The sequence below is a fragment of the Odocoileus virginianus genome, chromosome 24 (genome assembly GCF_023699985.2).
Source record: "Odocoileus virginianus isolate 20LAN1187 ecotype Illinois chromosome 24, Ovbor_1.2, whole genome shotgun sequence".
Taxonomy (NCBI): domain Eukaryota; kingdom Metazoa; phylum Chordata; class Mammalia; order Artiodactyla; family Cervidae; genus Odocoileus; species Odocoileus virginianus.
In genome coordinates this window covers 50,132,081-50,156,057 of record NC_069697.1, presented here as the reverse complement: position 1 = coordinate 50,156,057, position 23,977 = coordinate 50,132,081, and the positions used below count along the sequence as shown (strand labels likewise).

At 39.6% G+C, this 23,977-nt stretch overlaps 1 long non-coding RNA gene across 4 annotated transcripts; it reads left to right on the top strand.

Moving 5' to 3' along the window:
* The first annotated feature begins 5,806 nt into the window (after positions 1-5,806).
* On the top strand, positions 5,807-23,000 carry LOC139030937 (uncharacterized). Of its 4 annotated transcripts, none has more exons than XR_011483385.1 (5): positions 5,807-5,855; positions 6,068-6,172; positions 16,104-16,256; positions 22,231-22,405; positions 22,604-23,000. It is a non-coding gene; the product is annotated as an uncharacterized lncRNA (long non-coding RNA). The 4 variants fall into 4 exon arrangements; XR_011483384.1 differs by having other exon boundaries at positions 5,847-5,966; XR_011483382.1 differs by having other exon boundaries at positions 5,847-6,172.
* Positions 23,001-23,977: the final 977 nt, after the last annotated feature.

The following is a 23,977-nucleotide window of genomic DNA, read 5'->3' as shown; positions in this document are numbered from 1 at the left end:
TGCCAAAGGATTGATGCTTTTGAACTGTGGTGTTGGAGAAGACTCTTGAGAGTCCCTTGGACTGCCAGGAGATCCAACCAGTCCATCCTAAAGGAGATCAGTCCTGAATATTCATTGGAAGGACTGATGCTGAAGCTGAAACTCCAGTACTTTGGCCACCTCATGAGCAGGGTTGACTCATTGGAAAGACCCTAATGCTGGGAAGGATTGGGGGCAGGAGGAGAAGGGGACAACAGAAGATGAGATGGTTGGATGGCATCATCAAGTCGATGGACATGGGTTTGGGTGGACTCCGGGAGTTGGTGATGGACAGGGAGGGCTGGTGTGCTGAGATTCATGGGGTCGCAAAGAGTCGGACAGGACTGAGCGACTGAACTGAACTGAACCATGTGATTATTACTACTGTTGTCTATTTTGAAAGATATGTTTTTCTATTTCAAAGCTCTGAGGTGCCTGTGTTTATTCTTCTTAGGGAGTTGTCTGATAATTGTCAAGGACTAAACTAGCATAGTATATTATTCTTTTCAGAGAACAAATGAACTAAGACTTGGATCTTTATATTTACCTATGCTACAATGTCTGACTTTATTCATCGCCCTTGTTACTACTTTTTATTTTATGTACTTGCCTTTGGTTCCTGCAAAGGGCTTTGCTGGTGACTCACAGTAAAGAATCCGCCTGCAATGCGGGAGACCTGGGTTCGATCCCAGGGTTGGGAAGATCCCCTGGAGAAGGGAACAGCTACCCACTCCAGTATTCTGGTCTGTAGAATTCTACGGGCCGAGGAGCCTGGCAGACTACAGTCCGTGGGGTCACAAATAGTTGGACAAAAATGACTGAGCAACTTTCACTTTCACTTGGTTCCTGAATCCTTTGTGCTTGGGTATAAAATTCATGATAAATAAATGACCAGTATCTTTGGGCAGATAAGTTGACAAAAGGAAGCAGCAGGGAAGTGAATTAAGGAGGTAGAGTGATTTAGCGCACCAGGAGGGAAAAGGGGGAAGAGAGATTAAGAATCAAATGGGGATTAGTTTACAATCAATTAAAAATTAGATGTAAACGTACTTAAAAACTTCAGCCTTGAATTAAAAATAAAAAACTGTGATGAGGAAAGGGACATAATCATGAGTGTTGAACTTGTAGGTGATTCTCACAAATCTTTGGACAGTTAATAGAAAATTTGCCACCCAACATTCCAGCAGAACATGTGAGAAGAGGTCAGTCGTGTGTTGCCTAAGCTTTGTCAGGTTACTTGACTGATGGGTACAGGTCATAAGTTGGGGATATTTAACTTCTTCTTCTTTACATTTGTGTGGCAGTTTAAGTTTTTCAGAAGTAACGGTCCAAAGAGAAAGGAGAGAAGCAAGGAATAGAGAAACCACGGAGGATCTTTCGGGCAGTAAGACCCTTTTATGATACATAATGATGTCTCTTTGTCATTATAATTTTGTTCAGATTCATAGAATGTACAACCCCAAGAGGGATCCCTAATGTAGACTATGAACTTTGGGAGAATGTGATGTGTCAATGAAGGTTTAATCGATTGAAACAAATATTCCACTGTGGTGGGAGATGGTGGTCATGGGGAAAACAGCATGTGTGTGGGTGGTGAGTATGTGGAAAATCTCTGTACTTTCAGTTTTACTGTGACTGTAAAGGTTTTAAAACAGACAGCTCATGCTGAAAACAAACTTTTGCTGCTACTTTTACAGGAAAGCATTTAATTTATTGTGTTGCTAATCAAGTGAGTATCTATGCAATCTTCTATATAAATTTGTTTTGCAGTCTTTACAGAATGATAAAGTTATAAATAAAAAGCCATCTGGTTTCTCTAAGTTCACAAGAGTATGTTTTCAGTCTTCAAATGGATATTGTTATTAATATCTTGTGCTATATTACAAATTACTTCAAACAGCAATCTAAAACAACAAAGAGTTTAGTTAGTCCAGAGAATCATGTGGTGTAGTCAAGCCATCAGCTAATACTGAAGTCATCTTGAGGCTTAATTAGAGCTGAAAAATCTATTTCCAACCTCACCCATGTGGTTATTGGCAGGGCTCTGAGAAAGGGCAGTGATTCTGTAAAAGATCTGTCATGAGAATGGAAACTGGGAGGAAATATTTGCAAAAAATATATCTGATAAAGGATTGTTATCCAAAATATACAAAGAACTCTTAAAACTCAACAATAAGAAAACAAGCAACCTGATGAAAAAATGGGCCAAAGACCTAAACAGACGCCTCACCAAAGAAGACATACAGGTGGGAAATAAACATATGAAAAGATGCTCCACATCTTATGTGATGAGGGAAAAGCAAAATAAAAAAATTATTTAGGTGTTTTCATTCCTCAAATGGTATTTGCAGCTGAAAGCTTTAGATCCTGGACGTGTGAGCCTTCTCACTGTGTTACTGCGTGACCTCCAGTACAAGTGTTGAGCGAGAGAGAGAGAGAAAGAGGCAAGATTCAAGCCAGTCCTTTTGTAACTTAATCTTGGAAGTAACATCCCATTACTTCTGCCATATTCCAACCAGTAGAAGTGAATCGTCAAGTCCAACTGCACTCAAGGGGTGGGTACTCATTAGGGTGAGTAACAGTGTGTGGGATCATTAATGGCCATCTCAGAGGCTGCATACGAAAATATGGCAAAGTCACCTCAGACTGATAGGATATCAGGCTACATAGAGTTGTAATCTTTTCTTTAGAGAAAATGTTAACTCCCAAGTTTCCAATGGGAACAACTGGATAGATGGAAAGGTCCTTTATTAAGCCAGAGAATACTGATGGAAGGCTGGGTTTCAGAAAGGAGAGCTCAGTTATGGGTGCAGTTAAACTGGCCAAGCATGTGGTTAATTTGAGATGGACAATGGGAGGTGCCAAGTCAACAATTTGTTAGATGTGTGTAGCTCAGAGGGAAAGTTTGGAATAGAGATATTTACTTGAAAGTATTCATCATATGGATGATAATTAACAATATGGGCATGGAATAAATCATAAGAGAGAGACTGTAAAGTAAGAAGAAGAAGAAACCCAAGTTCAAAGCCTTGAATAACTCAAGGTTAAAAGCCAGTTAAGGATAGTCATCCTGCCAGGGACTCTGAGATAAATAAATGCCAAAGATGAAAGAATACAGAAAGTTCGATCCTACTGAAGCCCAGAGCAGAGTGTTTCAAGAAAGACAGAAGAATCTACAATTTCAAATGTGCTGAGAAGTCCAATAACAGAAAGACAGAAAAATGTCCATTGGCACGGCTGACAGAGAATTCACTGGTGACCATTGCAGGAAGCCATGTGGATGTAGGAGCGGGCAGGAGCCCAAATTGAAGAGAGCTGAGGAATGAGTGGCAGATAAGTGAATCAGTGAGTACAGGCAGTTTTTTTGAAGGCTTTGCACAGGAGAGGAAAAAATACAGCAACTATCGAAAGGAAAGCATTAATAGAATCCAAAAATGGTGGTTTCTTTTAAATATGGAAGCGAATATTTCTTCACTTTTTAAATATGTGCATTATTTAAACAATGATGAGAAAGATGCCACAGAAAGAAATTAAAGAAACAAGAACAAAAATTACTGGTGTGAAGTCCTGGGGAAATCATGGGATGCGAGACCGCTAACACAGTGGAGGGCTATCTCCTGCACCACAGTAGGAGGGAATGAAAGCAGAAGAGACAAGGGATAGGGACGCAGAAAAGTTTACAGATTTGATGGCTGAAACGTGAGGACATTTTCAATCTGCTGGTTCTATTTTCTCTGTGAAGTTGAAGAAGTTATGTGTGGAGTGCGTGCATGTGCGTGTGTTCATTGAATGACACTTAGGTTAGGGAAGAGATACATAAGTAAAGCAGTTGTTGGGAAAACTTCAAGTAAGCCGAAATAGGAGCAAATACAGTTTCCCTGAAATGGCCTAATCCTTTGGAGAACGCCAGTGCTTGGTTAGACCATGACGTTCACATGAACCACTCTACTCTCGCTTATGACCTTGTTTCCTCCGTCATGGCTTTTGTGCATTCCTTGCTCCTTCTGTTACAAGGAGAGGAATCTAATGAAGGAAGTCTCCCCATGTGTCAGGGATTTGAGTGATAGTGACTCTCTGAGTGTTTGCTTTTAAAAGAAAGATGTCCGAAGAGAATAATGACCTCTGCCTACTCCCAGAGAGTGAAGTGCTGATTAAGAAATATAATTCATAGCAGGGTCTGGGGTCCACAGCTCTACCACCTGCAGGCTATGTGCCCTAGCTGGGCCTCAGTACAATCAGCTGCAAGTGTAAATAATCATACTTAATTTTAAAAGTTTTAAAGAGATTTGACATGTTATCTATCAAGTTCCTGACACTCAGACACAATTATTACATTCAAGCAAAATAGTAATAGCTGCCCCTGCCATCAGCACCACTATTATCAATATGGTTATCATCATTCATGCTGTTTTTGTTGATCACAGGAACTTTCTTGGAAATAGCGCCCCATATACCAATACCTAAAGATCCCCTGGAGAAGGAAATGGCAACCCATTCCAGTATTCTTAGTCTAGTAAATGACTAACACTTTCACACTTTCATACCAATACCTATTGGGAGAGGAGTCGATTTATTCACTCATTAAATAAATATTACTGAAAGCCTGTTCAGTTCAGTTCAGTCACTCAGTCATGTCTGACTCTTTTCAACCACATAGACAGCAGCACGCCAGGCTTTTCTGTCCTTCACCAACTCCCGGAGCTTGCTCAAATTTACGTCCATTGAGCTGGTGATGCCATCCAACCATCTCCTCCTCCATTGTCCCCTTCTCCTCTCACTTTCAACCTTTCCCAGAATCGGGGTCTTTTCCAATGAGTCAGTTCTTCTCATCAGGTGGCCAAAGTATTGGAGTTTCAGCACTATTCAGGACTGATCTCCTTCAGGATGGACTGGTTGGATCTCCTTGCAGTCCAAGGGACTCTCAAGAGTCTTCTCCAATACCACAGTTCAAAAGCATCCATTCTTCAGCGCTCAAGCTTTCTTTATAGTCCAACTCTCACATCCATACATGACTATGGGAAAAACTATAGCTTTGACTAGATGGACCTTTGTTGGCAAAATAATGTCTCTGCTTTTTAATATGCTGTCTGGGTTGGTCATAGCATTTCTTCCAAGGAGCAAGCATCTTTTAATTTCATAGCTGTGTGCCTCCCTAAATTCACCATCAGCTTGAGCGGGCAGGAAGGCAAGTAGTCACATTACAATGTGCCGAGTGTGACATCTCTAGACAGGACCAATGTGCTGTGGGGGCCAAAGTGAAAGTGAGGTCACTCAGTCGTGTCCTATTCTTTGTGCCCCCATGGATAAAAGCCCCCCAGGCTCCTCCGTCCATGGGATTTTCCAGGCAAGATTACTGGAGTGTGTTGCCATTAAAAGGGGGTCAAAGGGAAATGTGCCTGGGAGAATGGGAGGATCCATCACTAAGATGAAAAGTTTAAAATGGGTTTTGAAGAATGAGTAAGAGTCTGCTAGGTAGAGAGGAGGTACTTACGACAGTGGGAACAGCATGGACAAATGGCCACTCATCAAGGAAAAAGGCGACTTTAAGTGCTCTTGGGTTTCTGGGACTTGAATATATGCGTCAACACTTCACAAATACTGCTTCTGATACAGAAATTGGACTTTGAGCCTGAGAAATAGTTATACAAAGAGTGAAATCCATCTGATCAGAAATAACTATTTCTTTGACACAAAGTTCAAGGATAGAGAGAAACTCATGAAAGTTGAAGTTTAACTTAACGACTTACTAACAGGCAAGCACATTCCCTTCCTACAAAGGCTTTTTATTGCAGAGTTATAAGACAAACACCCAGTCCACATGGAGCACGTGCAAACCAGTAAAGCAGTTAGTTCCCCCTCTTCCCCTACCGTAATAAAATCCCTCATTTGGGGTTGAGTATATCATCACCTGAACACAGATTTTATTTCTCCGTCTTCTCAGCTACTAGGTGTGGTAAAATGACTAAGTTCTGGCTGCTAACAAGTGTAGGGAAGTGATGTGGTGACTTCTGGTTTGTATTCTTCTAAGTGCATTCCTTTCGTCCTCCAGTTTTGATTCTTGGAATGCATATGTGATGATTGGCGCTCGAATGATCACGATCTTAAAGTCGAAGGACCAAGATAGCTCACTTTTCAGATGGTGGAACAGAAAACTGTAAGTTCAGAAGACTGTACAAGAAGCCCCAGTGGCCTAATGGATAATGCATTGGCCTCCTAAGCCAGAAGACTGTACAATGATGGGACCAACCTTAATGGCCTGTGCACAGAATTAAATTTTATATTGTTATGATATGAATATTTAAGCAACTGCTTTAAAAAACTGTAACCCAACCTTTATTCTAACTAATACATCAACTAGCAAAATAACATTCTGCTTATTTTGTAAAGTTTTAGCTAGGTTTTATATTTCTATGTTCTTATTTCTGCGCAAAGGGGTATCTTTTTAGTTGGTATGCTTTTTCTTCTAAAGGGCATGGTGATAATTATTTTATAGAGGCAAACCAAAAAATAGAGAGAATCCCTTTTAGTTCAACGTGAAAAAATAAATATGTGCTTTTTACCCCGAGTTTCTCAAAAAGTATAATTAACTGCCTGCCTACTTGCTCTGAATCTTCTAGTCTCTGGGTTAAGTTCTTCCAGTGGATTAACTCATTCAATCTTCCCAACAGCTCTCTGAAGTCGGTGTTATTTTCAGCCCCATTTTACAGTTCACAGAGGTTAAGTAACTGACTAATGCCTCATAGCTGGAAAGCGATGGATTGAGGCTTTTAGCCCAGGCAGTCTGACTCCACAGCTTAACTATTAAACACTACTCTCACTGCTCCACAGGTATGGATAGTCCTTTAAATTCTATGACCAGGGCATGTCGTTGGCAGAAAAAATACAAGTAGAAACAAGCAAGTAAATGGCCTGGCATGAGGCTCTCCTGTTGATCTATTGCTTAGTTCTTTTTAGACTTTATTCCTTGTTCCTGAGATGTTTACAGACTGAATTCCTCGCTGGCCCTTGGTGACTGACTTTTCTTTTGCTGAACCCAAATAAGTTTTCTGTAACCCTGTTCTGTATAGTCAGACACCTGGAGCCAGAACATGGTTCTGACTATTTGTTGTCTTCTTCCCTTTCTTCCTGGGCTACTGTATCATTTTCTGTCCTGACTTTAGATTTGTGTTCTTGACTGTTTTTAAGTTTCCTTATGGAAAACTCAGTCACTGACTTGGAACCTTTGTTCCAATTCTATATGTAGCCTGGCTTCTGGATTTGTCTAAAATTTCATGGTCTTGTCTCTTGGCCTTACTTCCAAACCCAAATTTTAAACACTTAGGACTGAAAGCACCAAATTTGGTTTCTAGTTAGATTCTAAAATAAAAGTATGATTAACTGTAGCATTGTTGGGCCACAATCTAGGCACTCATTGGCTGGATCCATCCTCTCATTTATTCACCAAATATTCACTAAGCCCTAGTCATGAGCCAAGTACTGTGTTCTGTGCTAAGACCTTAAATGGGTTGATTCTTACACTTATAGAATAGTTACAAAGTAGTGAACAACATTTTCAATATAAGCAGTAGTTAGCGTGGTAAACAATAGTAACAGTAGTAAACAGTCGTCACAATAGTAAACAATGGTTACAAAATGGTAAACAAGAAATTAGAAAACTGAGTGATGAGGATGGAACCAAGGCAATAGTAGACCATCTGTGGTAAGTGGAGCTTGAGCTGGGTTTTGAAAGCTATATAGTTAAGGAAATCAATCCTGAATGTTCATTGAAAGGACTGATGCTGAAGCTCCAATACTTCGGCCGTCTGATGTCAAGAGCCAACTCGCTGGAAAAGACCCTGATGCTGGGAAAGACTGAAGGCAGGAGGGGAAGGGGGCGGCAGGGCAGAGGATGGTTAGATAGCACACCGACTCAACGGACATGAATCTGAGCACACTGGGGAGACAGTGGAGGACAGAGTGGCCTGGCGTTCTGTAGTCCACGGGGTCGCAGAGTCGGACAGGACTCAGAGACTCAACAACAGCAAGAGTTCGCCAGGTTGACAAGAGGAGGGAGGCAACTACAACCAAGGGAGAAGAATTCACACAGGCAGAGAAACAAAACTGAAAGCTCGGGACGGGACGGACGGAAGAGCTGGAGGTGACGTGGAAGAGAGGTGTAGGTTGTATTAGGAAATGCTTCATTTACCATGTAAAGGAGTTTAGGTTTTGAAGGGTTTTCAACGAGCCAATAAAATGATGAGATTTGCCAGCTTACCCACTCCTTAAGGCTTCTACACATCAACCTGCCACCGGGCTAGTGAACACAGAGCAGTGATTAATGAGCTCTGTGACCACCCAGAAACATTCCTGGCAGCTGCAGGCCCCAAGATACAGCTAGGAATCTGCTTCTCTGGCAACATTTAGGTCAGAAACAAGTCTGTGTTTGAGAATTCTGCTGCTGCCCGAGTCACATCTCTTTTTATCTGCCCTGTTGCTGTTACCAGAGCTGATTGCTTCTTCCTCCTTTGGGTTATTTTCAGAGGTTGATGCATAGATTAACTGATACAAAGAAGGTTTTCATCTCCCTTGTTTTGAGATCAGGTGAGATCAATTGTGCAAATATAAAAATAATTTGATAGCACATATAAATTCCTATTCCTAAGAAGGGCAATAACTTATTATTCCCCTGTGAAACTGTAGTTTATTGAAATGGAAAATGACAATATCTTCTTGAGAACAGCATACTGACGGGTCTTCTGATCTTTTCAGCCTTGTCCTCACTGTCTGATGATGCCAGAAAGGGACGTTTCTAGAGAGGTCCTGGAGTTGCTCTTCCTGACTCCAAACTTTAAGGTTGATGGATAAAGACAATCACACTTGATGAACTCACCAGTTCTGTCTCCATGACCATTTAACTTCATGCGTCACTTTGCATCTTCTGACAGCATTGGAATATGCAGTGGATTAGTACCAGGGATTTATCAAGATGATGTTGTTTATTGATATAAGACTCCTTTGGATCAAATAAGAAGTACCGAAGTCTAATTTTTGGAAGATGGAAAGATCTGTGTGGTCTTGTAATCACCACAGACAGCTGTGTAATATTCAGCTCATTTGGGACTCTCTAGTCTAGCCTAGGGGAGCTGCTTCATGTTTCCATCTTTTAAAACATGAGAACAGTGTTTCCTTCAACTTTTACAGTGATTGAAATTCCCAGTACCTCAATTCAGTCCAAAGAGAAAGAGTACAAGCAGGAGGAGAATGTTCCAGGACAGGACACGTATTTTTTCTTGGTGCAGAAATACTAAGAATTGAATATCAAGACAATGATTATCTTCCTGGATTTAAAACACACACACACACACACACACAGAGGAGGTTACAAGGAGAAATGAAACGCTGGCTAGCAGAAGCAGCAAAGATTTCATATTGGATAGTAACTAGTTCTGAGGCATCTTGGATGTCTTCTTGCTGACAACTAACTGGAAATTAAACGTTCCCTGGTGGCTCAGCTGGTAAAGAATCTGCCCTCAATGAGGGAGACCTGGGTTCGATCCCTGGATTGGGAAGATCCCCTGGAGAAGGGAAAGGCTACCCACTCCAGTACTCTGGCCTGGAGAATTGCATGGCCTGTATAGTCCATGGGGTTGCAAAGAGTCGTACATGACTGAGTGACTTTCACATATAAAAAAGAGGTTCCTGCTTGCAGCTTTGTATTCTATTATTCCTTCTTTTCTCCTTTTATGCCTGACTTCCACGTGTTAGGAATAATTCATGAGAATTACTTTAAAATTTCAGGGAAAAAAAAGCAATAGGTAAAAGATTGCTAACTACAAAAGTATTACAGGGATGATTCCTGAGATTTAAAAGAAATGTGGCAATCTTTTCCCCTGCACTATATTCAAGGGGAAGAATAAACTTGGTATCATCAGAAGCAATGATTTTGTAAAGCAACTATGCACCAATAAAAACTAATTTTTTAGAAAAGCAATGATATTAGTGTCAGGAGTCCTGGGCCCAAGACCTCACTTCCGTTGCTAAATAACTGCTAGACAAATTCTCTGAAACTCAGTCATGTGGCCTGTAAAATGATGAGAAGTATTTGATAATCAGTAACGGCCCTATGTTCGACAATCATTTTAGAGTAAGAAAATCTGCCTGCCACTGCAGGAAATGCAGGAGACATGGGTTCAATCTCTGGGTTAGAAAGATCCCCTGGAGAAGGAAAGGGCAACCGACTCTAATACCCTTGCTTAGGAAAATCCCACGGACAGAGGAGACCTGTGTGCTATAGGCCATGGAGTCGCAAAGAGTCGGACGTGACTAAGGACACACACATTCATATGCTGGAGTAAACCTCCAGAAACTGAGAAATGATGGGCACTGCCATTAATGCGTTTAGAGGGATGGGACTCATACATGAAAAAAATGGAGTTGCCCTTTCCTCACACTTGAAGCTGGAATTAGCAACCATGTATTTTAAAAGGAAACTTTGGAACACGAAGAAGCTAGCACGTAGGACAGGAGAAGAAGCCAAGCAACAGCTTCGAGGGCAGCGGAGGTCCCAGTACAAACTGCACCGTGTGGTTATTCTGTATCTGGCACTTGAAGGGTGAGATTATAATTCACAAGGGGCAGCCTTTCTTCTCGCCTGCAGACCTCAGTTCCCACTAATATTCCAAATCAGTGGGAGTCCACCATGTCTGCCTCGGAAACAGCCAAGTCATTTCCGGTCTAGGAAGGAATAGGTATCAACACTGAAGGCTTGAGTAATGAAAGAAAAATACGTCTTCTAAGATCCTGGAACACGGGCCTCCAAGGAGGTCCAAGGATAGGATTCAGGGTTGTTCAAAATGAGTTTTCTTTCATTTTGTTTTATGACTTTGAAAGTTATCCTTTGGACAGATTTTTGTCAATTAATAAAGTCAAATTATTAAAGTATTTATTAAGACAACCATATGGCAGCTTGAGGCGCTGCTGCAGACAGTAAAATGGCAAGTGATTGTTGTGCTGCCGTGCCATGATGTCCAGAATAATTTTTCTCTGATAAACATTAGGAAAAAATGTATCCTTGCTCTTATTAGGTAGTTCTGAGATCCCTTTCTTAAATGTATGCTTTTCTTAAATTCTTAATTACAGATCCAGATGCCACAGAAGAAAGATGTATTTGTCATTTGGGCTTAGGTGTCCTATCTCTTAGCTCAGTGCCTATGGCTATTGAATTGGGTCATATTACAGAAACACGGGAGCGCCTGTTTAACTATATGTTTGGGAGAAAAAAGAATTTTTAGAAAAGGTCTAGTAGACAATCCTGTAAATAAGTCCCAGTGCAAAAGCTGAAGTGCTCTGTGAGGTTTTTTTTTATTGTACTGCCAAGAAGAGATGTGACACAAATTGGAGAGGCTTCAAGGAAACTTTGCTTTGGAAACAGAAGTGATTTGTGCCTCATCTTGTGGTTTGTGCCTGTCTGTATCATCCACTCCAGAAATGTGGCTATTTCACTTAATATTTTGAAGGAAGTCTTAGAGAAATTGGCAGGTATGGCCTCTTTCTTTGGCATAAACTGGATGGAATTACTGATGTCCTCAAATGCAGATAGTTCCTGGTTTTCTTTCCTCGCAGCTCACTACAGGACTTGGGACCAGGTCTAGATGGTTCACTGCTGCATCCACAGTGAATGGCATACAGTAGGTACTTGGGATATTTGTTGAATATATAAAATGTGATGCCATCAAAATATTTTTCTATTTTATGTCTGTTCTGGAAACTTCAAGGAAATTGATGTCCCTGGTTTGTTAGAAAAGGAAAACATAGTGTCTTTGACTGGAAGCAAAGTGTTGGGACATTCTAGTTAGGTAGAACATTTGGAAGATTTGGCAGTACATCTGGATTTTTTTTTTTTTTTTTTTTGGCTAAAGATAGAAGCCCTACACCGCATTACAACTTGTTGCAATAATTATCTTTCCCATTCCTTGTTATATCCATAAAACCCAAGAGAAGTCTTGATCCATAGTTGGTACCTAATAAATATTTGCTAAATTAATTATTACAAATACATCAGAATGTAATGACATCAAAGATTTTTGCTAATTATCTTGAAATAAGCCATGTCTATTGCTATGATGCTGTTGCCTTCATGAAAAATAGAATTTCTTCAAGAAGTTTATAAGAAAGGGAAACAGAATATAAATTTCTTTTTCACTATGTACAAAAATCTACGATCTTCCAGAAGACAAGTCACAGAAACCTTGATTGAATCTGAGAAAGACATTTCATTTTTATTGAAGATTAGAGAAAGCCCATTCTAAAGCAGTTTGACAAGGAGAGGCTCATCACTGGCCTGGATTGTTTGCTGGATAATTTTAGCCAACCTAATCTGGTGGCTTTCTGTTTCAATGCCCTGCAGTAACTAACAAGCTTTTACTGAAGGCCTTATAATCTCCTTTGACCAAGCTGCTCCAACAGAAAAGAAAATGAAGGCAGAGTGAGCTGTCTGATACCAAAATAAATGCTTCTGTAAAGTGCAGTTTCTAAAGCAACAAAATAAACTGCAGCAAAATTTTCTGTACGTAAGTCTTACACGTTTCAGGGAAGGCTGGTGATAGCTTTCAAAGAATTCTCAATGAGCTTTTGACTCCAGAATGTTAAGAACCACTGTTATCCCAGTATTCAATTTATAGATGAAGCTACACAAAGGTTAAAAAGTTCTCTGTTATAGCTTCTGTGGATAATGTTCATCTTCCTCTCCCAGGAAAGCCTTTAAATGAGGGTGAAGGCGGAAGGCTTTGAGCTTCATGTTTATTATCTCATTTATTTATTCATCTAGATGTATTTTCAGTTTTGAGGCTGTGGCCAGAAGCATGTTAGTTTCCTTTTTGAGCAGCTGGTTAAATCCACATCCCACACTCTTCCATTAAGTTCTCAAGTTCCAGGCATCAGCCCTAACTGTCCCTGAGGACAAGGGACAAACCCTGTACCCAGGAGCCTGAAAATTATTCGAATTAACCAGTCCACTGCAAGCCTGCAACGCCCTACCCATCCACACCTGACTGCCCAACAATAGCCGTCCCTCTTCCGGCCCCCACGTTCCAGCTTGCTGGCACCTTGCCTCTGGGAGCAGAGGTGTCAACACTTAGATTCTGCCTTTCCTCTGCCCCATGTCATCACGCTCTGTCCCGTCACAAAGGTCTTTAAATCTTATATAATACTCTGTCAATAATCCTGTGAAATAAACATTATGGTTCATGCATTGCAGATGAAGTAACAGCCTCAGAGAGGTTGGTCCACAGCTCACATTTAACAATCTGTTAATTGATAAAGCCGATATCACAGTTCATATCTGCCTATTATGCTACTGCATCTGATCCTAAGAATGTTTTAAATTTGCAATCTAGTAACTCAAAATACTATATATTTCAATGATTGTCCTAGATTCCTTTGATCTTTAAACACAAACGAGAACAAGACAGAGACAAAAACTACCAATATATGGTTTTAAAAAGCTGACTAAAAATATGTAAATATCAATAATCATCACAAGTGACAGTGAATCTTTATTAGCAATTAAAAAAGAAATCAGTCATGATGGAAGTACTTATGCCATGGAATTTGGCAAACGTTACAAATAAGCACTTCTTTTTAAACCCAGGAAATATAATGTACCACTGTCACCATATATATATTGTGAAAAAAAAAAATGGTACCTAACAATTGAACGTCAGTCAACAAATTAATAAATTAACATAAATTCTTACAAAAGAAATATTATAGCTGCAATAGATGAATATCAGTATAGGGTAGTATACAAAATATATTGTTAATTTTAAGCTGCAATTTGCAAAGATGAAGAATTACATAATATCTTTTTGTAAAAAAAAGAAAAAATATGCAAGAAAAAAGTCTGCAAGGTTATATATCTATGGCTGGAAACTGGTTACATGTGACTGATGAAATCATGAGTGATTTTTTGTTGTCGCCCTAGATTTTCTAAATTTTCTGCATTTTGCATGAATTACTTCTGCAAAACTTCTGAAGTTTCCTCTAAAAGTAGGGTCTTGGTGCTGTAAATCTGACTCCTTTTGTCTGATCATTCACGCAAAACCACTGGAACAGTCAAACACAGTCAGAGGTATTAATAGCAGGTGAAGGGCAGGATATTGTCATGAAGCAGGCACAGAGTAGATCTGGAGCCGGAAGACCTAAGTCTGAGTCTCAGCATTGTTCCTGCTTAGTTGAGTAACATTAGACAAGATAAACTTCCCTGTAAAGACAGAAGGGCCACGCCTGCCTGCAGCATTCCTGCAGGGTCACTGTGAGACAATGTAACCTAAAGAATAAGACATTTTGTAAGCACAGAACAAAAGACATATGTATGATTAGGAAATATATTCAAGAGTCTCTTACTTGATGTTAGATGACTTCATCTCTTAGCTGTTTTCAAAGCTCCACCCCTCCATTAGGAAAAATCCTCTGTGTTATCACCTTAACTACTTATTTACTTATTAATGAACTTTTTTCTGGTTTTCTATGTTCTTCATGTACTGTACTATTCAGAATTTCCTGTAATTTTATATTTTTGCAATATTCTGTTTAAAATTACATTTAAAAACTTAAAAAAAAAATCATACCCACAAAATGGTAAATCTGAGTTATATGAAATGGAGTTCTACTATGTACTAAAAGTAGGAAGTAGGAATTCTGTATTTAATTTAATCAACAAATTATGATGCAAAGTGATAATAACGAAGCGTATATTCAGGTCAGAGAGCAATGAACACATGAAAGTGAGACTTGGAGAAATCACCCAAACTTTATTTTTTTTTTTTTTTTTTTTTTGGCTGCACGACATGGCTTGTGGAATGTTAGTTCCCCAAGCAAGGATTCAACCTGTGCCCTCAGTACTGAAAGCGCCAACCACTGGACACCTGGGGAATCCCCTCACCTAGCCTCTTCTGCTTTGGTGCCATCACCTGCAGACTTGAGCACTTCAGTTTGTGTATTGTACAGAAAAAACAATATTATGAAAGAGCTGTGCTTCAAAAGACAACACTTTCCCCAACATAGGAGACTCACTATAATCTGCATTAATTTATTGCTGTGATGGTAATTCACATTTTAAATTGTAATTAATTTCTCATTTAATGGACTAGTTTCTCACAACAGACTCCTGCTTTCTGAGATTAGGCATGGAGTTTTTCCCAGCATCCAGTTTAGTTAGGAGTACACAGTAGCCACTCCAGAATACAATTAAGGAATACATTCATCCTTAACAACTCAGAATGGATTCACAGAAATGTGGAAATGGGTCTACACAAAGGAGAATATTTTTGCTTGTGTGAACACATTTAAATTAATACATTTAATTATGTCCTTCATGGCACTGAGGATGTACTGACTGCTTCCTTTCAGAGACAGAAGGGATAAGGTTTGACCTGGAGCAAGAGGAACTGATGGGCATAGGATGTATCTGATCAATATGGCAAGTCCATAGTGATAGGTTCTCAAACAGAAGCCACCATATCCAGTGGACAGGGAAATGGGGGCTCCAGTGGTGTTAATTCAGTCTTCAAGATCCTTTGCCTCAGCTCTCCTTCCATGTCACATACCTGATGGGTCTGCCCCACACTGATACCACCAGCTACCATCTTCAAACTCTTGAGGTGTCCTAGTGGAAAATCTTTGTTCTTGGACCTGCCTTCTTCTTCTGTAGTCCTGCCCCTCACCAATAATTCTAATGAAAATTGTGTCATCTGCAAGTATTTTTCCATTTCAACTTACGAGATATGTTTTCCTTCAAAAGCTACACTGCTCTTGTGTTCCTACCAGAGGTGTTTTCTTAGCAAGAATAGTCCGTGTATGTGGATGTTAATGACTTAATCACTTTCTTGTAAAGTTATGTCCATCTGTCGCGTAGAAGAACAGTACCCTTTAGAGACCACTAAAGGAAGCTGGAGGACGGGTAGGAAAAATGAGCAGCTATTAAAAGAGGTAAAATGCTGCCAGTGAGTCTAACTGATAAGAGCAATTAAGAAAGCATTAAATGTAGAGCAGCAAATATACAGCTTGGCATAAATTATAGTCACAGTTCACTTTTCTGTTCTTCCTAGAATTTAACACAAAACCCCGTGGCCTTCCGAAACAGTAGTCTCAGCTCTTGATGACGCTCGTTTCCTCGTTGAAGGTAGCAGGGACTCCAAGTGACTCAGCTGCTGGCGTGTGATTAAAGCTATGTCACCAGAGAGCTGAGGCGAACTGAAGCTGTAAGTAGGGGGAACGAAGAGCTAAGGATGGAGGAACAGGACTTCGGCAGTTAGGAGGAAATGAAGGAGGTTATATAGTTAAAGCTATTCTGACCTTCTTTTCTAAAGCACTTGAATGTTTATCAGCAAATACTATCTCTCTGCCAGCTCTTTCACATAGCAATTATAGCAATTTCTTAATCTCCAGAGAATGCTAGTATCTTCGAAGGCAATAAAACCTGTTCTAGAATGATGTTATGGGCTTACAAAATACTTTTGTAAGCCTTCTAACAATGCCATTTCCAGAAGTTTCCACTTTAGAGATGATATCATACCCCACATATTTGACATTTTAAGGAGAGCAGGGATTTTAAGTACAATTTATTTCTGATGAAGACAAAACAGAAAGCATGTTCTATATTGATTGAGAGGCAGCCATGAAAATAGGTTAGTTTCAGTATTTTTTGCTGTTATGATTAGAAGTCATAAAACCGTGAATGAAAGACATATGATTTTAAATCTGAGGAGGGCCAAATAAATCTGATGGCTTTCTCTAAGCAAGAGGTGAGGACATGGCCTAGAAACCTGTTTTGTGTGAGGATGGTGAGGTTGATCATAGCAATTTAATTGGTATAAAAATTGAAATAGGTGTGCAAAATTATTCCTCTGGGGTTATTTTTTGCCCAAGATATTATAGATTTACACCCATCTAGGTAAAACTTCTTGCAAAGAATAATTTCATCCTGAACTCAAAGTCTAAAAACGTTAAGAATAAATTCATGCAAACTTACAGTTGACAGTTGAAAAAAAAATGCATCTACAGGGTATAAAGTGGCCTGTGCTTATTGGATACAAATTCTAAATACCTCTCATGCATGGATTCCATTTCAATCAGCTGTTAAAATGCATGATGATATAAAAATAAGACAGAAAGGGATCTTAAAGAAATTGCACCCCCTCAGGCAGTTTGATAAGCGTCTGGAGGTGATCCAGGTCCATTCCCTTTGCATAAGATTGGCCGAATCTACAGAAGGAATGTGAAAGATTGATGGCATTATAATTCAACATTACAGGGCTCACCAACCATGTTTCATTCATTACCCACTAGATTAGCAACACAGGGCGCTGCCAGTAAGCAGCAAGGCAACACAAAGGGAGAGAAAACTGGAGCCGTGTTACTTGCTCACAACACGCTAAAAAGAAACCTGTTACGGCACAGTTCAATACAAGCAACATTGGAGCCAGATATTTTCCAAAGAACCCTGAAATGAATGAAGACAAGACACATTTTTACAAAGTACTGTTTCCCAGGGAAAGGGCAGAGATTCTTTCTTTGATAACACACAGAACAATGATGGAAGTCTGTTCCTCTTGGAGTTAGTTGTTCCCTCTATATGGAGAACCAATCAATTTACAATTTATCTCGTTTTACTGACATAGCAGCTCTGTGAGATATGAATGATTGCCCTTATGTGAAAGACAAAGTCGCGAAGTCTTAGAGAAGTTCAATGCCTTCCCCCATGTCCCCGGCCAGTGGCTGAGGAGCCAGAACCCGAGTCCTCTTAAAGGCCAAGTCTCTATGGAGCAGGTGCTCTAAAGTGGTGCTTCTCAAATTATGCATGTTGAAAGATGTTTTTAAATTCCCAATTTGTCATGATTTTGTGATGATGCTTGGGCTAAAAGAGAAGATTTTCCTAAAGCGTTCATAGTTTTCTAAAAGTACTTCACAAACACTTATGAAGCACTTATAAATGTAAGACACTATTCCAAGTCCTTTGCACTCATTAACTTAGTCTTTGTAATGGCCTGCCTGGTGGCTCAGTGGTAAAGAATCTGCCTGCGATGCAGGAAATGGAGAAGACGTGGGTTCAATCCCTGGGTCAGGAAGATCTCCTGGAGTAGGAAATGGCAAGGCACTTCAGCACTTTTGGCTAAGAAATCCTGTGGACAGAGGAGCTTCGCGGGCTACGGTCCACAGGGTCCCAAAGAGTCGGACATGATTGAAGTGACTGAGCACACACGCAATGACCTTATGGGCTAGTAGATAATTTGTAAGACATTATGGTCATTTTAGGATGGACGACATTGAGGCTTCTGTTATCTAATATTAATGACTTTTTCCTTGCTCCAGTCTGGACCACGATTATCTAGACTTGCTAAGCAGCCATCTTCGGCATTCCTTTTACTACTCCCTGGTGTGAGATCTTCTTGAATCTGGTCTTATCCTCGTTCTTGATTTTCTGTCTCCTTTAACTCCTAAGAAAGGGTACATGGGAAATAAAGATTTTTGACTTGTGGTATATCTGAAAATATCTTTATTCTGCCTATATTATTGAGTGATAATTTAACTAGAAAAAATAATTTGATCTTGAAAAAATATTCCCTTAGACATTTGAAAGCATTGTTTATCTTCCAAAAGCTTTAATTGCTGATGATAAGTCTGATAATTATCTGTTTCTTCTTCTATGGTATGTGGTATACTTCTACCTTACAATCTTCTAATCACTTTGACGTTTTGAAATTTTGTATATAGGCCTAGTGTAGGTTCTAAGATGTCTCTCAACGTTTTCTGCCACCCTGATCAACATGCTCTACACAATCCTAGGGTCTGTGAATCTTACAGGTTTTACTCTCATTAATGAGCTTAAGTTTATGGCACAGTTGAACTTAAGATAGGGGGATTAACTAGGAGCTTGAATTAATTACATGAATCCTTTAATAACAGAAAAGTTGATTTTGTCTTTTTTTGGGTTTTTTTTTGGGGGGGTTGGTTTGGTTTTTGCTGGTCACAGAAAAGAAAATCAGAGATTGGAAGCTTAAAAATGATTCAATGCACCATTACCATTGCTAGCCTGAAGCTGGAGGGGGTCACTTGGCAAAAAAAGCAGGTGGCCTCTAGATTCTGGGAACTATCCCATCAGGATTTCAGTCCTTCAACCACAAGGAACTTAATTCTGCCAACAAGAATAAAATTGGAAACAGATTTTTCTCAAGAGCTTCCCAGTAAGAACTTAACCTGGCCAACACCTTGTTTCCAAGCCTTGTGCAGAGAACCTAGTCAAAGTACATTTATTTTGGATTATTTAAAAAATTGTTGGTTTTACTCTTTCATGTTATAACTTTTTCACATATTTGGTAATCCTATTAATATTGTAAATTACATAATTACAATTTGTTTTCTTTCCCACTAAGCCCTCAACAAATACTTGTTGAATTGAGAGGAGGAATGAACAAGATGATAGAACTTTGTGTGCTGGGTAGAGTTTTAGTGAAACAGTTCTATTTTATGGTGAACAGTCTAGGGGAAGGTTTCTTTTTGGGAGATTGACTCCTCCAATATTTTTCCTGGGATAAATGCATAGTCATGATGAACACAGAGATGATTCGAGAGAATCAAGAAGGGTTAAGACTCTGCATACATCTTTATTTTGTCTCCTTTTTCTCAGCCCGTCCTAATGTTTCTGGAGTTCATTGTACCCACCACCCACAATGCCTAGCTGCAAAGGCTCTCTAAGGTGGTGTGGGCAACATAGGTGCCTCCTTGACCACAGCCCCTTTTCTTCATGTCTAGTTACTCCTAGCCTCTTTTTCTATGCTTAATCAGTAAATGTTTTCCAAATTCACTTTCCAGAAATTTATTAATTTCTCTATCAGCTGAGGAGCCTCTCCACTCTTTTCATTGGTGAGAATTTATAATAGTTTATGCCATTATATTATTTTAATATAATATCAAGATGGGGAGAGGAAGTGAGGAGATAAACACATGTTCAGCTAATAATCTTGAACCAAAAATCTGCTATTTCTCACCACTTGCCTTTATTTCTCTGACACCACGTACCTCTTATCAGAATTTGAAGAAAACATTAATTACATTAAGTAGATATATATTAAGCTCTGAGTAAATGCTATTCAGTTCAGTTCAGTTCAGTTCAGTCACTCAGTCATGTCCGACTCTCTGCGACCCCATGAATCGCAGCACGCCAGGCCTCCCTGTCACCAACTCCCGGAGTTTACTCAAACTCATGCCCATCGAGTAGTTGATGCCATCCAGCCATCTCATTCTCCATTGTCCCCTTCTCCTTCTGCCCTTAATCTTTCCCAGCATCAGGGTCTTTTCCAATGAGTTGGTTCTTCCCATCAGGTGGCCAAAGTATTGGAGTTTCAGCTTCAGCATCAGTCCTTCCAATGAACACCCAGGACTGATCTCCTTTAGCATGGACTGGTTGGATCTCCTTGCAGCTCAAGGGACTCTCAAGAGTCTTTTCCAACACCATAGGTCAAAAGCATCAATTTTTCGGCGCTCAGCTCAGCTTTCTTGACAGTCCAACTCTCACATCCATACATGACCACTGGAAAAACCATAGCCTTGACTAGACAGACCTTTGTTGGCAAAGTAATGTCTCTGCTTTTTAATATGCTGTCTAGTTTGGTCATAACTTTCCTTCCAAGGAGTAAGCGTCTTTTAATTTTATGGCTGCAATCACCATCTGCAGTGATTTTGGAGCCCCCCCCAAATAAAGTCAGCCACTGTTTCCACTCTTTCCCCATATATTTGCCATGAAGTGATGGGACCAGATGATATGATTTTAGTTTTCTGAATGTTAAGCTTTAAGCCAACTTTTTCACTCTCATCCTTCATTTTCATCAAGAGACTTCTTAGTTCCTCTTCACCTTCTGCCATAAGGGTGGTGTCATCTGCATATCTAGGGTTATCGATATTTCTCCCGGCAATCTTGATTCCAGCTTGTGCTTCTTCCAGCCCAGCATTTCTCATGATGTACTCTGCATATAAGTTAAATAAGCAGGGTGGCAATATACAGCCTTGACGTACTCCTTTTCCTATTTGGAACCAGTCTGTTGTTCCATGTCCAGTTCTAACTGTTGCTTCCTGACCTGCATATAGGTTTCTCAAGAGACAGGTCAGAGGGTCTGGTATGCCCATCTCTTTCAGAATTTTCCAGTTTATTGTGGTCCACACAGTCAAAAGTTTTGGCATAGTCAATAAAGCAGAAAGAGTTGTTTTTCTGGAACTCTCTTGCTTTTTCGATGATCCATCAGATGTTGGCAATTTGATCTCTGGTTCCTCTGCTTTTTCTAAAACAAGCTTGAACATCTGGAAGCTCATGGTTCACATACTGCTGAAGCCTGGCTTGAATAATTTTGAGCATTACTTTACTAGCGTGTGAGATGAGCATAATTGTGTGGTATTTTGAGCATTCTTTGGGATTACCTTTTTTTCTAATTGGAATGAAAACTGACCTTTTCCAGTCATGTGGCCACTGCTGAGTTTTCCAAATGTGCTGGCATATTGAGTGCAGTACATTCACAGCATCATCTTTCAGGATTTGAAATAGCTCAACTGGAATTCCATCACCTCCACTAGCTTTGTTCATAATGATGCTTTCTAAGACCTACTTAAGTCACTCCAGTATTATTGCCTGGAGAATTCCATGGACAAAGGAGACTGGCAGCTACAGTCCATGGGGTCGCAAAGAGTCAGACATGACTGTGTGGCTAACACTTTCACAACCTCTTCCAGAGGAAGATAGTCTACCTTGGTTTAAGGCGAAGAGAATAATCCCATTCCTCTTTCTAGTAATTGGTTTAGGAAAGGGGGCGTATGACCAATAATTGCCAGTGAGATGTGAAGGGAAGACAGCTTTGGGACTTTGGGAAAAGCTTTCCACTCTTTTAAAGGAACACTCTTTTTTCTCCTGCTAGATGTTGTGTCTGGAAATGTGGAAAGGGCCTGGCTCCTGGAAGATGTATTTGAATCATTAAGTTAACCAATTTAGGAGCTGTTTTCCCTCAGGACTTCTTGTTTTGTGAGATAATAAATGTCCCTTGTTTAAATCATTTTGGGTTGCTGTTACAGGCAGCTCTGACACGCAGCTGAAAGTCTCCTTACTGTAACGCCATTGTGCTTCCAATGCCCAGGCCAGCAGGCGGAGAGGAAAGAACAACTAAGCTTCTGTTTCCGTTTTCTCTCCCGCAGTTTTGAGAACTCTGCTGCTCTGGCTACATTACTGCTTTTTAAAGAAGGGAGATCGGTTCTGGATCAAGCTCCTCAGAGCCGCAGCCCTGCGTCTGTTCCAGGTCCCATCTGGATCCTTTCACCTGCTAGAAGCTTCTAGAACATTCATGCCACAAGGGAAACTCTTGCTTTAGAAGTAAGGAAATATGTCTCTCTGGATTCTTTAAGATGTCTCTAAGTTACTTTACTTGAGGATTAAAAAAAAAAAATAGGCATTTAAATGCAAACATCAAATGTATCAAGTTTTCCAGTTTCTACAAAATTTTAACACAGTTGCAGATTTCAATTCATCCTATGTGTATATATGTGTTAAATAATTAATTTTTTCTTCCAGGTAATGGTCTAAACTCATGACGGTTTCTAGAAGAATAACATGATTATTTTATCTTATAAATACTTAGTGAGTACAGTTTTTTATGCATTATCTCAAAGTACTACCTTAAACTCAATTTAGTAAATCTAGTACCTTAAATTCCTTTGATTCATTGCCTGATCTACATAAATCAAGGTTCCTCAGAGAACTAATTGAAGCTATTTTCCCATTTGTACCTGAAACAAGTATTTTTTCAGTGCAACCCTATTTCATAATAAAATGCTTTCTGGCAAATTCTCTTCTAGTACCTCATTGTGATAGTCCTAAAGGCACTTTTAGTTTTGTTAGCGTCAAATTGCTCATGCCACTAGGTGTAAAACTCATAAAATAAAGATGAAATTCCCAAGCAACATGAAAATTTGGATCTCTTTATTTATATTGCTGTATTTTGTCTGTTTAATCTTTTATATAGTTTCTTTTTGCTTCGAGGGGGAAAATAGACACTGACACCAAGGAGATTTTGAAGCACAAAGCAAATGCAACTTAAAGAAATATATTACATTCTTATATATAAATATTCCTTTTTTTTGGAATCATTCCCCATAAGTACTAAATTTATCTATTCCTTAGTCTGATTTGGGCAAAAAGAACAACAGTAACAATATTACATTCTTAATCTCTACTAAAATTAAGTACATAAATTCATTTAAACATGATAATAATCCTACTATTGTTATTATCATATTATATTGCAGAAAAAGGAACCGAGGTTTTTTTAGAGTAAGTAATGTAACCAAGGGCTTCCCTGGTGGCTCAGGGGTGAAGACTCCGCCTGGGCAATGCAGGAGATGTGGGTTCGGTCCCTGGGTTGGAAAGATCCCCTGGAGAAGGACATGGCAACCCACACCAGTATTCTTGCCTGGAGAATCCCATGGACAGAGAGGCCTGGCAGGCTACAGTCCATGGGGTTGCAAAGAGCTGGACATGACTTCTCGGCTAAACAACAGCAACAAGGTACCACAGCCACACGGTTCTTAAGTGGCAGTCAACTGACAAAGCCAGTTCTGTCTGAGCAGAAAGCCACTCTGCAGTGTTCATAAGCCATTCAAGATCAACAGAAAGAAATGAATCATTGACAAGAACTAGGTTAGTAAGAATTTATTATGATAAGCAAAACTTTTATCATGAACAAAGCAGAATATGTCTGGATGAGTCAGTGTTGGAAGGGAAAATTTAGTTACCAGTTAGTAGAGTTTCCATCAATCCTCTCATTTTCCTAATTAAAAATAAAACAATGGTGAAATAACACCTGTTTATTCAGAAAATCAAAGTAGACAAAACTCTTTTACCTCCATGTATATCAACTTCTCTAAAACAGATAGAAACTCATAGATT